Source organism: Balaenoptera physalus (assembly GCF_965194825.1).
Source record: "Balaenoptera physalus genome assembly, chromosome: 10".
Taxonomy (NCBI): domain Eukaryota; kingdom Metazoa; phylum Chordata; class Mammalia; order Artiodactyla; family Balaenopteridae; genus Balaenoptera; species Balaenoptera physalus.
The window spans coordinates 101,751,301-101,765,677 of NC_138889.1; positions in this window are offsets into that span (position 1 = coordinate 101,751,301).

Consider the following 14,377-nt stretch of genomic DNA (forward strand, 5'->3'; position numbering starts at 1 on the left):
CCTCCCTCCCCTGACCGAGATAGTTTTAGTTCTGTTGGGCACAGACAGGCAGCCCCACGGAAAAGATCACACAGTCGCAGCACACACACAGACGGCTTACCTGCAGACACACACACACACACACACACACACACACACACACACACACACACACACACACACACACACACACACACACACACACACACACACACACACACACACACACACACACACACACACACACACCCCTTCTTCCTTGTGCTCTACCGGGACCACGCGGGTGGGCACAGAATATGTTTCTCCCCATTTGCCCAGGAGCTCAATCCTTTCTCCTGATCTCATGCTCCTAGCGCTGCCAGCAAATCCCAACACAGAGTAAGAGAACCAAGAGCCGGAACTAGACAGTGCAGACAGGAAAAAAAAAAAATGGTGTCTGGCCTTTCAGTGACTGTGTTGCCTGCCATTCCACTACCTGCGGCCGACCAGACGGTGCACCCTGAGGGAAATTCAGGATGGAGAAAACAGGATTCTGGCCCTAGATAAGATCTTTTTTTTTTTTTTTTTTTTTTTAATTTTTGGCTGCGCTGGGTCTTCGTTGCTGCGCCGGGCTTTTCTATAGTTGCAGCGAGCAGGAGCTACTCTTCGTTGTGATGCGCGGGCTTCTCGTTGCGGTGGCTTCTCTTGTTGCGGAGCACGGGCTCTAGGGGCGCGGGCTTCAGTAGTTGTGGCGCAGGGGCTCAGTAGTTGTGGCGCATGGGCTTAGTTGCTCCGCGGCACGTGGGATCTTCCCGGACCAGGGCTTCGACCCTTTTCCCCTGCCTGGGCAGGCGGACTCTTAACCACTGTGCCACCAGGGAAGTCCCAGTTAAGATCTTATGCAGGAATAACTTCAATAAGCCAAGATGCTTGCCTCTTCCCATACTTAGAAAAACGCTAAAATCATGAACTTGAGATGTCTGTTTTTGTGATTGGCAGTAATCTTTTCCTGTCTGACTACATGGGCTGTTATTGTTATTGTTGTTGTTGTTTCTCCAGCAAAAACGTTTAGATATCTGACTCCTCCCTGACCTCTTTGGAACAGTTTCTCAGAGCCGAGAGGCTGCCTCCCAGGCTATAGTCCTCAGGAAGGTCCCCGAATAAAACATAGCTCACAACTTTTAGGTTGTGCTTTTTTTTTTTTTTTCCAGTCCACAACAGCTTTCCAGAAACCACCCCCTGGCGTGGTGCTCTGCCTTTTCGCCACCAAGGACCCCTCTGATTACTCCCTGCCTCACCCCCAGCCCAGGTTCTGAAAGAGTCAACCTGCCAGACTTTATTGATTAAATATTCATTCATTGCTCCATTTTTTATTAATCAAAGACATATATAATTGCCCGTCGGAGCTCGTGATCAGCATGAACTAGCCAGCTGAACCAGCGGCGCTGCTCTCATTCTGGCCCAGAGCGAGTGAACTAATGGCTTCCGTGGCCATTTCCCCGTATAGAAAGCTGAATCTGGGGGAGAGCTGCTTGTATATTCAATGCAGTCTACAGCTCCCCAAGCCCAGCCTCCTGGATTCCTCCTGGGGCCCAGGGACTCAAGCTATTCCAAACCCACCTTTCTTTTTTAATGTAGAAGAATTAAGAGATTAGGACAGTGGAAAACCAGAACCAGGGAGTATTTTCCAGATTGCTACAAAAACACAAAGGATAAAGTGTAACCACCCAAGCACGGGCTGTATAGAATAGGGGTGGCTCTGATCCTATATCTGGTACTCACAAGTTATATAGCCCCAAGCCAGCCCTTTGGAAGCCCCACCTGTAAGATAAGGCTGATTAATTACAAGAATTGTCACAAAAGAAATATGAGATGGGTTGATGAAGGTGTGGTAGGCAGTAGCCAGACTGCCTATGGATAGTACTGGGTTCTCCAGGGTCCAGGTATGCAAACAGAGCCAGAGAAGCAGCCTTGGGAGGGGTCTTCAGAGGAACTTGCCCAAAGTCACTCTGGGAGTGCTTTAACACTCCCAGACTTCACATCGGCTAATGGGACATTAGAGAAAATAAGTCTTTTCTTAAAAAAAATTAATTGATGGGGGAAAAAAAAAAAAAAGAAAATATAGCAGCCCTGGACAAACAGGACTTAAGATGCAAGATTTTCTATTTTACTGTGAGATACAAAGACACTGAAATTAATTCAAGGCCTATCTCCTGCTCTGGCTTACATTTTGGTCTCCTGAGGACCTGGGGGATCAGTGAGTGTGGAAGCAGCAAGGGAGGAACACAAAAAGTCAAAGCAAAGAGACAGAGATTTTAGAATGTAAATCTGCAGGAACCGTCAGAAAGGCCCAGCTCCCGGGCTATCTGTGCATCCAGGACTGGAGCTCAGGACCCGGACAGCTTGTCCGGACTCTGTCCACCTTATCCTGTTATCTTTCTCTGGCTCTCAGTGGCCCCCCACCCCGCCACCCGCATCGAAGTCTGCAGGAGGCACTCCCTCTGGTAATGTGACCGTCTTACTGAAACCATTGGGACGGAATAATAGAATATTCTTTGAACCATTCCCGTTTTCTTTGGTTCGAGTTCCAGCATCTAGCAGAGGCAGATGCTATTTAGATCACCCTCAAGCCTCACTCCGATGAGGATTAGTGTGTAACATCAGAGAGAGGAGCGATTATAATAAGATCTGACGGTGCGCCTGGGGATGTCTTCATTCCTTCCCTCTTCACTTCCTTCTTTCCGCTCCACCCTGCATCTTTTGTAATTGATTGATTCGCTCAACAAATATACGCAGCGCTCTAGGCTTTGTGCCAGGTGCTGGGATTCAGAGCTAAGAGATTCAGCCCCTTCCCTCAAGGAGCTCATTCTCTAGTGGGGGAAACAGACAAAGGAAGCCAAGATTTCTGGAGGGAGGGGATGGTCTTCCAGGCAGAAGCCGGCACACTCCGTTCAGAGGCGTGGAGCCTGAGTAGAGCAAGAACATTCAGGAACCAGCTAGAGCGAGGGGCGTGGCAACACTGGAGGCTGGAGTGGCCGCCTAAGTGAAGGTCTTTGGATGTCAGCCCGTATCAGTCAATCAGGTCCTATTGATTCTACCCCTTAATATCTCTCCTCTCCACCCTTGGCCATTGCCCTGTGCAGACACTCATCCTCTCTCACCTGGACATTACCTGCTTCCAAACCATTCTGCTGCAAGAGTTGACATCCATTGTTCCCATTTAATGACACTACTTACCTGCTCAAAACCCCTCCCAGGCCAGAGAGCCAGTCAACCAGCCAGTGAAGGCCAGTCCAGGCTCTGGGGATACCAGTCATGGGACATTATTGCACTGGGGAAAAGAGGGAACTTAGCACTGGGTATCTTGCTTCCCACCCAAGTACTGGTGCTGGGGGGGCTTTTCCTTCCCATTATGAGCATGTCTGGATGCCCAGGCTCCACCCTATGACAAGGGGGTGGGGAGGTGGGTATATTTATTTAGATCAGGGAAGAATGGTTTGCCAAACCGGGCAATAGGAATGAGCTGCACTAAGTCACCCCCCCACACACACACACACACAAGCCGTGGCTGATCCTCAGCAAGGCCCCCTTCCAATGCCGCCCCTGCCTCTGCACTGACCTCTCTCCTCAAGCCTCCTCCAAATAACCTCAGGCAAGACCGACCCCCCCCCCCCCCCGACCAAGGGCCACTCTCGGGGCAAGGTCCACATCCTCTTTCCTGCCCTTCATCCCCTTCCAAATTTTTATATGTGGATACATTGTGAACCACTCCTATAAAGGGCTTTGATTTCTGACATGCCAAGCAAACAAACAAAACAAGACAGAAACTTTTATTTCCTTCAAAATCTGGGCTCGCTGCAAATCAAACTGTTTGGTTTTTCCCACCTATGGTCTTGAATGAGGTTTCAGGACCCTGTTTTGGAAGACAAAAGGTAAATGCACATATTTTCTGTTTCATTTCAACTGGGGAGAAAAATACTAATCATCTTGAGGCAATGCCAAAAAAAAAAAATAAAAGACTTATTGGGCCAATTACTGATCTTACTGACCCCTCTGGGCTTCAGCGGCCTCACCTATAAAATTGGAATCAGGTTGCTGTATGGATCAAAGATGTAAGAAAATTACCCAATTAGCACACTAGCTAATTAATAAATAACAGCTATTGTTGTTAAGAAAAATTAATTACTGAAAAACGGAGAGGAAATCATGGAATCATATTTGAGGAGGATGGGAAAGTGTCCCTAACCTAAAACAGAAATGAGAAAATAATCACTGTATAATGGGTGAGCTCTGTCATCTGTTCCAAAAACTCCACCCCCGAGAAATGATCTCTAGTTGCTCCCAAACACACATCTGTGTAACCCAGGGTGACTGGTTTACATCATTGACTGGACTTGTCCAAAGCAGGGGTGCAGTTTGATTGTACTGTGAGCTGGGGAAGGAAGTCTGTTCAGGAACCAGAATGGTTAGGAAAGGGCACAGAGTCTTAGAGCTGGACACTTCAGCGTTGTCTCCTGCTGTGTTCAAAGCCGTCTGACAGGGTGGGGAGCCGCTGCAGAGCCCTGAATAAAGATGAGGCCCCCTGCCCTGGGAAAACCTTTCTTTTCAACCTAGTTTCAACCTAGAGTGAATCTAGAAGGACCCCCAAAGAGGCATTGAGGAGAGGGGGCTGCTCTGGCCGCTCAGGTCAGCTCTGGTGGATGCTGGAGTCGGCAGATGTTGCAACCAGATCAGCCTCCCTTCTGCGTGGTGCAGAAAACAGGGCCCCTTACCAGCCACAGGGAGCTTTGGGACCAGTGTCAGTGACAGAAATGGGAGTCACAGACCCCACCACACTAGCCTGGTGAGCTTCCTGCTGCCCACCCCCCTCCACCCAGCTCTAATTCGGTGCTCATCAAGCAACTGCTTATTGGTAACTTGACCTGCCGTGTAGACTCTGCTAGAACAGAGTGCCCTGGGTGCACTGTTGATTTCTGAATCTCCAAAGCTAAGGACCAGGCTGGGGGGCGCTGCCAACACTGAGACATCCCTGCCCCTGAGAAAAAGAATAACAAGTGTCAATAGTACCTAGTCTTCACTGAGCTCTGACCACCTGTCAGGCATTCTTCTAAGTGCTTTGAGTTTATTCTCTCTCTGAATCTCACGACAATCCTGTGGGGATAGTTGTCATTATTAGCATCCATTATCTGGGCCAACTGAGGCCCAGAGGGATTAAGCAACTCCCCCAAGATCACACAGTACCTGGCAGGGCTTGGCCGTACACCCTGATGCGCTAACTACGGCAGATGTTCTTAACCTGTGCCCTACCCGTCCCCTCTGAGGGGCCTCCCACAAGTGCTGGACAGAACAAGAGCTGGAATTAGGTTGCTAGGTATCAATTATTAGTAATAGGAATGGGGGTGGGTACCCCTTTCAGAAGGCATCATTGATTAAAAAGAGAGAGAAGCGTTGCCTCTCCACTCAGCCACGGATCTGTGTCTCCCAGCCCTACTTACCCAGCCGCCCATACCCACCCCCATGCACTCTCACGAAAATGGGAAATGGGCCTGGGGAGAAGAGAGGATTCCTGAGTGAAAATAACAGGATTTTTCAGATGCCCAGCTCCCCCAGGATAAAAAGAACAGGAAAGAGCTAGGGCCAATGAAACACTTTTGTTTTGTGGAAAGGCAAAGGGAAGCAGGAAGAAACTAGAACAGTTTCCATGGTGCCGGAGGGATGGGGGTAGGGGTACCAGGAATTAACCGGGAGGAGGGGCGATCTCCACTTGCCCAGAGAGCACGCACATGATGGAAACCCTAACATGCTGACCTGTCCCTCTCTACCTTTCTTCCCTGAATCAACCAGAATCAAGTTTGTGGTGAAACTAGGGAAGGCCCCACCGGGATCTGTAGACAAAACACTGGATAAAGAAGCAGGAGGCCTGGGGTCCGGGCCCAGCCCTGGAGAACCCTAGCTGGGTGATCTGGGGCATCTTTTCCTTTGGGAAATCTGTGAAGCCAGTGCTGAACATCGCTCAGCCCTGACTCTCTGTGATGCTGGAACTCTGTGCAGAGGCCGAACGTAAACAGGGATCGGTTGGGGGCAGCAGGCAACCCTGGATGCAGCCCTCCCCTTCCCTACACAGAGGAGGCCAGAAAAACACCTAGATGGTGAGTCTTCCCTGGGAGTTTCTGCTTGGAAGCTGAAATGGCCTGACGGTGACTCAGAAACCACGGAAGTTCTCGAGGCTGATGGGTTCTTATAGATTGTACAGGCAGCTCTCCTCGGGGCTGCAAAACCACAGGACGGGCTGTGACCACTCTCAAGGAAGGAGCCGTATACTGCAAAGAGCTATCTGCCCTCTGGGTCTTAAAGCAAACTCAGACTCAACTCTCCCTCCTTTTGAGACAAAATTGCCTCTGGGGATACAGCAAGCCTCAATGTGTCTCCTTCTCCTAGAATTCTCCTCAATGAAAATATCATTTTGGGTATTAACAATGGCAACAGTAATGACAGCCATTCTCAGTGTTGCTTGTGGGCCCAGCACTGTACTAAGAGCTATATATATTATATATAATCATTTCATCTTTACAGCCACCCCATAATGTGGCTACTATTTTTATGCCCACTTTAAAGATGAAGAACCTGAGGCCTAGAGAGATCGAGTAACTTGGCTAAGTCACATAGCCAATAAGGGGATAGAGATAGACTTCCAACCCGGGTAGGCAGACTCCAGAGCCTGCATTTCGACCTCTGTGCATAATATCCCTCTTCCTGTACCAACGTCATCCTTCTCCAGGAAGCCTTCCTTGATGCTCCTTTCCCCCACAGAGAAGCCCTCTCTCTGTCCTCTACATTCTCACAGGGTACATTTTCATACCATTCTTTGCACATCTTTCTTATACTACCCTGATGGTGTTTCCCCTCCAGCCTCTCCCTGGGAACTTAACTGCTGTGATTAGGTGGGGGGCGGCGGGGGGATGGGGCGGGTTGCGGCGGGGCAGGATGACCTACACTAAACAAACTCACAAGAGACTGATTGTTAAATCTGAAGTGCAATTTATTAATTTACACTGAGAAATGAAACCACCTAGGAGACAGGAATCCTGAGGTTGATTGGTCAGCACAATCTCTTTCAGGAAGGACAGACTTTTGGGAAAGGAAATCAATACCAGAAGGTTCTTTGTTCAGTACAAAATCAGATTGAAGGGGATTGATGGACTGACACTTAGGTGAAGGCTAACGTACTCCTGTAAAGCCTCCTACCTGCCAAGGGACCAGAATATCCAAGGCAGGGAGCCATATGGGTGTCCTTTTCTCTGGACAGTGCTGGATTTTTCTGGCTTCTATGAAGATCTTACCTTTCCGGATGCATTTATCATCATCGTGGCTGGCTTTTTTGTTCACTTGTTTGCTTAGATTGAATTCTGCGTATTTGATAGAACTGAAAGGCAATTTCCCATTGAGACCCACTGAAGAATTAGCAATACGTACCAGCCGTTCTGCCCTTTGAAGAACCTTCACATCCATGTTATCATTTCATCTCCACACTGCCTTGCAATGGAGGGATGGCAAATGGTACAAAATCTGAAGCCAGACTGCCTGGGTTTGAATCCTGGTAAAGTGTTTCCCCATCTCTAAGTTGGAAATAATAATAACACCCACCTCATCATTTGTTGACAGAATTCAATGAGTTAATACACATAAAGTGCTTTGAACAGTGTCTGGCATCTGGTAAGCACTCAATACTTGTTAGCAATGATTAATAATTCATTTTATAGATGAAAAAACTGAAGCCCAGGGAGATAAAAAGTCACTAATATCATACAGCCAGTAAGTGGTGGAGATAGAATTCCAAATCAAACTGGCTTCCTTCAAGTGCTAAGGTCTTTCTCCAGACCAGTTTCTTATCCTTTCTCCTTCATGAGAATCCCAAGGAAAGCCTGTTTTTAAAAATGCAGATACCCATCCACCAGAATGGGTAAAATTTGAAAGGATGAAAAGATCAAAGAATGGTGGAACTTTTCTGGCGGTCCAGTGGTTAAGACTCTGTGCTTCCATTGCAGGGGTTCGATCCCTGGTTGGGGAACTAAGATCCCACATGCCACAGTGTGGCCAAAAAAAAAAAAAATGGTGAGGATGCAGCACAACTGGAGGTAGGGAATAGGAACAGCCACTTTGGAAGAGTGTTTGACAGTTTCTAATTGAGTTAAACAAACACCTACAGTAGCAGCCAGGTACAACCAGAGAAGCAGAAGCACTATATATATGGATATATATGGATTTGTCACAGGGATGTGGCCTCTCTCATTGTGGGAGCTGGTTAAGCAGTCTCTCAAGGCTGTTGTGGTTGCATCTCATGTTAGAGTTTGAATTCCATGGGTCAGGCAGTTGGGAACAGAAGGTGGATGTAAAGTGGGGGAGATCAAAAATAGGCTGGACCCCGTAAGCCCTAACGGGAACCACACAAGGATAGACTGAATCCCTGAAACTCTTGTCAGTTTTTGTTGCCTCTGTCATTGATGATGTGGGTATTTTGCAGAAGCCAGCATCCCTCACCACCAGAGCTAAACACATACACGCCTGGCTTAGGAGGAGAGGCCAAAAGAGGAACCAGCTGCCGCTCCCTGCCAACAAGGTGTGTCAGCAAAGCAGCCACAAGGTGTGAGCTACACAATGGCTGCTGCTTCCCTTACACCCCCCAAACCCCCTTGAGAATCCCTCCCGTGGCCCACCTGAACCAGAAACATACAAGAAAGGGAATTCAGCCTAGCCAAGTCAGCACATCACAAAGCCATCACACCCACCCCGAGATATCTGCCCGATAGAAATGAGTGCATATGTTCACAAAAGGCACATACAAGAATGCTCCTGGCAGCCTTCTTCATAATAGCCAAAAGCTAGAAACAGCTTTTGTGGGTACACATGACATAGATTAATTTCACAGATATGATGTGAGCAGAAGAAACCAGACACAAAAGAGTATATGATGTACAATTCTATTTGTGTGACATTCAAGAACAGGCGAAATGAACTGATGGTGATAAAACTCAGAGTGGTGGTTGATTACAGCCAAAAGGGGAAAGGTGTGTTAATTGCCTCTCGTGGGAAGTTGTGTGATGGAACCTTGGGGGTGCCTGGAAGGGTTCGATGCCTTGATCTGGGTGGTAGTTATATAGCTCTATTCATATGTAAAATGTCTCTGGGCTATACACTTAAGGTTTGTGCTCTTTTTCCTATGTATGATATACTGTCATTTAAAATGAAATGCAGATTCCTGGGTCCCCCTCCCCCAGAGACGTCTGATGCAGTTTAAGGACCACTCTGGGGAAAACTCTGCCCTGTGCCTCATTTCTTCTTGAATCTGGTCCCCTTTTTGTATAGTCAGTTGTCGAATTCATCCTAAAGCCAACTTTTTAAAGGAGAGAATATGTCCAATTTTAATCCTACGCCTCTGGGATTTGAAAAAGCAAATTTCTGTTCAAAAAGTCACCCCGAGCATAGGACTGAATCACACAAAGCTTCCTAGTAACGGCCTCGGAAGGTGTGTTGACAATATCTGAAGTTGAACCGCTCTTGGTTTTAAGATGCCAAGTAGCTTAATAGTTTCCCACTTTCACGGACCATTCCTTTGGGAACTGCTAGGAATTGGAGCTTCTCTGTTTTCATAACAATTTCCCACATCCCAAACTCAGCCACCCTCTCCTGGCGTGAACAGACCCAGTACAGCTGCCTCCATCTTTGGAGGCTGAGTCTTTCAGAGACCGGAAGGTCTCACTCCCTGAGGGGAGGGGCAACCTCCCTGGGGAAAGCTCTAGAAAGTCCTCAGAGTCCTGGATGCAAGTGGCCCAAGTTTCCGCACAGTTCAAAATGAGCATAATCCAGGACTTCCCTGGCGGTCCAGCGGTTAAGACTCCGTGCTTCTACTGCAGGGGGCGCGGGTTTGATCCCTGGTTGGGGAACTAAAATCCCGCATGCTGTGTGGTGCGGCCAAAAATAAATAATAAAATGAACCTAATCCTCTTTCCCCCCACTTAGAGCACAGATCTGCCTGTGGAGGAGATACACCAGTATGCACTGACGTTCCTGTCCGGTCCTCCCCGTATCCCCTCCTCAAGCCGGAGTTTCCATTCTTCAGAGCTGAACATGGGATGCTGCTTCCCGCTGGAGAACAGGGACGAGACAGAATAACCACTCGGATTGAAGCAGCTCTCTACAACTTGTCAAACAGAGCACTTCCCCAGGTTCCCCCTGAGCGTCCGCCCCACCAGTCAGAAGGGATGCAGCAGAGTGTTTGCGGACAGGTTTGGTTTCAGAGTCCCCAGTGAGAAGCAGATACCTCCCAGAGGTAACGCAGAGATGTTATCAGCTGTTCATTAGCCCACACCTAATAGGTATCTGGGCTCAGGGGAAGTGACACCAAGAGGTGCCACTGACAAATTAAGTGATTAGGCTCTGACCCAGCACCTGAGTCCGGTGAGAGAGGCAGGGGTAGAGTGGTGATACCTAGATTCCATTTTGCAATCAGAAGCCTGAGGCTTCTGGAAGAGCTGACGTGGCTAAGTGTACTTTCTGTGCAATCTTACCCTGCCACCAGGTGACGAGTCAGCCACGGAACCCCTCTTCCATCTATCGAAGCCAGGCAGTCAGGGCAGCCAGAGAGCCTGGACTGAGGGAGGATGGTTGCCCTTCTGCCCTCTCCACCTCAATCACCAAACTCACGCTGCCCTCTGTACCTTGAAGTCTGGGCAGGTTGTAGCCCACCTGCCTCATCCTACAACTTGTGCCCTCAACGTCGGGGCTCATCAGAGTTTCTGCCCAGCCCACACCCGCACATACGGTCAGCCTTTAAGCTATGTTAAGGTGCAAAGGAGACACCTGAAGTCAAACCCGGAAACAAAGAGGTCCAAGGCAAGTGATGGGATTGGAGGGACGCTGACACAGGGCTCCCGGCAGATTTATCCAGAAAGGGCAACGGGAGTGAACTGATCCCCACTGAGCTCCATGCAGGGCTTGGTCTATACATGGTGGTGCTGATGGATTGGGTCCAAGGAGGATCCTGGATGTCTACGGTTCCCTGGGATTGGGGACCGGGAGGGCCCAGAGCTGTGAAGGATCCAGGTCAGGCTATAGGACTCAGGAGTTAAGACAACCTAAAAGGAGGTGGAGAGGGGGGAATTCCCTGGCGGTCCAATGGTTAGGACTCCGCACTTCCACTGCTGGGGGTCTGGGTTCGATCCCTAGTCAGGGGAACTAAGATCCTGCAAGCAGCGCAGCATGGTTAAAAAAAAAAGAAAAAAGAAAAAAAGAAAAGGAGGCGGGACTAAACCTGCTCACACCTGAGGGGAGTGCCCAGGGAGGCTGGAATCTGACCCTGAGTCACGATTAGGAGGGCTTGGGGCCACTCCTGGGAGCTCTGGCTTGACAAACGCCCTTGAGAAAGATGCAGTCTGGGCTGGTTTTTGACTTGGCCCCAAGTCACTTGTCCAGACTCCTCAAAACAGGAGACTCCCAGAAAACAGAAGGAACCAAACTGCCTTGGGACTTTCACTAAATAGCTTCAGCATTGGGACTTCCCTGGTGGCGCAGTGGATAAGACGCTGCACTCCCAGTGCAGGGGGTCCAGGTTTGATCCCTGGTCCGGGAACTAGAGCCCACATGCATGCTGCTACTAAGAGTTCACATGCCGCAACTAAGGAGCCCACCTGGCGCAACCAAATAAATAAACAAATATTTTTAAAAAATTAAAAACCTTCCAAAAATAATAAATAAATAAATAGCTTCAGCATCAGTAAGAAAGGAACCCTCCATCTCTCAGCCAGGACGGGAGAGAGGGGCTGCAGGCCCCACTCTGGAGGGAAGGGGCAGTGAGGGGCAGCAGGAGAGGAGGAAGCATGGCTGCAAGATGCATGGGACACTCAGGCAGGGGTGTGTCTGGGAGGGCCTCACCGCCCCCCCCACCAAGTCTACAGAATTGACGATTAGGAGTCAAAGGTCATTATGATCCTCGTCCAAGCCTGTGATGGGCACCCCTGGTCCGTCCACAGCCTCCCTCCAGCTCTGAAACACTCTCCCTGGGTGTCCTTGAATAAGTCCCTTCTCCTCTGAGCCACTTCTTCAACCTGAAAAGAGGAATGCAGTTGCACTGGGCTCCCTCCGGGAACGCCATGAGCATCGTGTGAGATTTGGACACCCTTGCTCTGAATCCACACGTGCTGTCCTCCGTGTCCTCTCCATCATCAGCATTGTAGAATGCAGGCCGCAGAAAGAACTCTGGTGCTGAGTGAGGGCCTCTGGCTGGGAGCAGCTTGGGTGCTGAGACCCTGGGGCACACAGAGGGCCAGGGAGTAGCCAAGGCAGGGGTAAGAGGCATTAGTCACCCCTGAGGCAGGCTACCTGGGCCCAGCACCTCATGGCACCTGTGCATCAGTACTGAGCTCCCATGGCCCTGGGAAGAGCTGCTGCCCTCCCTTTATTAAAGTGATCTGAAACCTGGGACAGGCTGCAGTCCTCCTGGGCCTCACTTCTCCTCGTGGTTCTGTGGGAGAATCCACCAGGCCCAGCCCAGCTCTTGCAGAAGGCCTCCTACTCTGTTCCTCACCCCCTAGCCAACTCCTACTCGTCCTTCAGAGCCTAGCTCGAATATGACTTCCTGAAGGACACTGTCCTCCAGCACCAGGACTGGCACAAGTGCTCTCACTGTGGCCCATACTCTCTCATCATGGACTTTATCCCCGCTTATAATTAACATATTTGTGTTCGGGATTATTTGATTTCTGAGTTCTCCCCCATCACAGGCACAGGTAAACACTCATGGGTACACAGTGGGGGCAAGGACCTTTAGTCACTTATTCAACGACCATTTATTAAGTGACTGCTGATGCCAGGATGGCTCCAAGGGCTGCAGTTACATCAGTTGGATAAAAAGACAAAAACCCCTGCTCTCATGGAGCTTACTTTTTTTTTTTTTTTTTTTTTTTTTTTTTTTTGGCTGTTCTGTGTGGCTTGTGGGATCTTAGTTCCCCAACTAGGGATTGAACTCCCGGCAGTGAGAGCACGGAGTCCTAACCACTGGACCGCCAGGGAACTCCCGGAGCTTACATTCTAGTAGGAAGAGACAGACAATAAACAATAAACCCAGTAAATAAACAATAAATCCAGTAAAAACAAACAGCACAAAAGGTTACATAGTAAAACCTAAGTCCCCCAGTAAACAGACAATAAACAATAAACCCAGTAAATAACTAACTTACATTCTGTTGGAAGGTTATGGAAAAAAAAGAAAAAGTAGAGCAGGGTATGGGAAGACCTGTGTGCCAGGTGAGAGCCAGAGGTGCAGGATTAAGCAGGGAGGTCAGGGAGGCCTCACTGAGAAGGGGAAGCAGGGGCAAAGCCTTGAAGAAAGCAAGGACTTGGCAGACGGTGGCTGTTCACTGCTAAATTCCCAGCCCCTGGTCCCATGGTGGGCCCCCGGTAGTCATGTAATAAATGATTAAACAGATGAATGAGTGGGTGAATGGATGGATTGTCTTTATCTAGCTCAATGTCCAGCCAAGACACTCTTACCTGGACCTGGGGGGGCTGTGGTGGTCCTTGTAGTTGACCCCCTTTTGAGCATCTCTTCCCCCCTCTCCGCTGTTCGGCAATAATGTGGCTCTGGCTTTGATCTAGTCTGCAAGACTGCCCTGATGCAGCCAAGATAATCATAGCAGTATCACACTCCCTGCCAGGGACTGATTCAGGAACCCCAACCCAAGTCAGTCAGTATATAATACCCTCCAGGTGACCATTGTCTCAAGTGAGTTTTGACCTAAGATAACCCAGAGAGAAGGGAAAGATTTTTGTCCCGTGATGGGGGAAGGCCTGATTTCTCCTCCCAAGGAAGGACAAGGAGGCCAGATTCAGCCAGTTTGGGCTGGGTTTTCTATAACCTCCCAGAGCACTCTGGCCGATGAGGGGCGCCCCTTCCACTCCCACCGTGTGCTGGTTTGACCCCCTCACGGGTCAACATTACCCTTTTTGCCAAGGTCACAGATAAAGCGGTCTGTCCCATCTCTGGGTACCACCCAGCACCAGCTCCTGTCCTCTCAAACCGCCCTGTGAAGTATACATTATTCTCACCTAAATTTTTTTTTTTTTTAGTTTTTTATATCATCCCCATCTTAGAATAAAGCCCTTGGACTCAGAGAAGCTACTGAAATATGTCTTGACCAAAAACCCATCTCTGAAGCCATCCAGCTGCTGGTCAGAGAAGGGAGAGGATAAAATCTTCAGCTGAAAAAAGAGAGGGTGCCTGGGTCCTGCATGTGCCGTGGAGAGGCTCCAGCTGCAGCCTGGAGAGCCCCCATTTCTTAGGTGGGTCTTGCCTCAGGCAGGAAATTCCTCTTTTTTTTTTTAATTTTAAATTATTAAAGAGGTAATACAGGCACAGGGTTTTAAA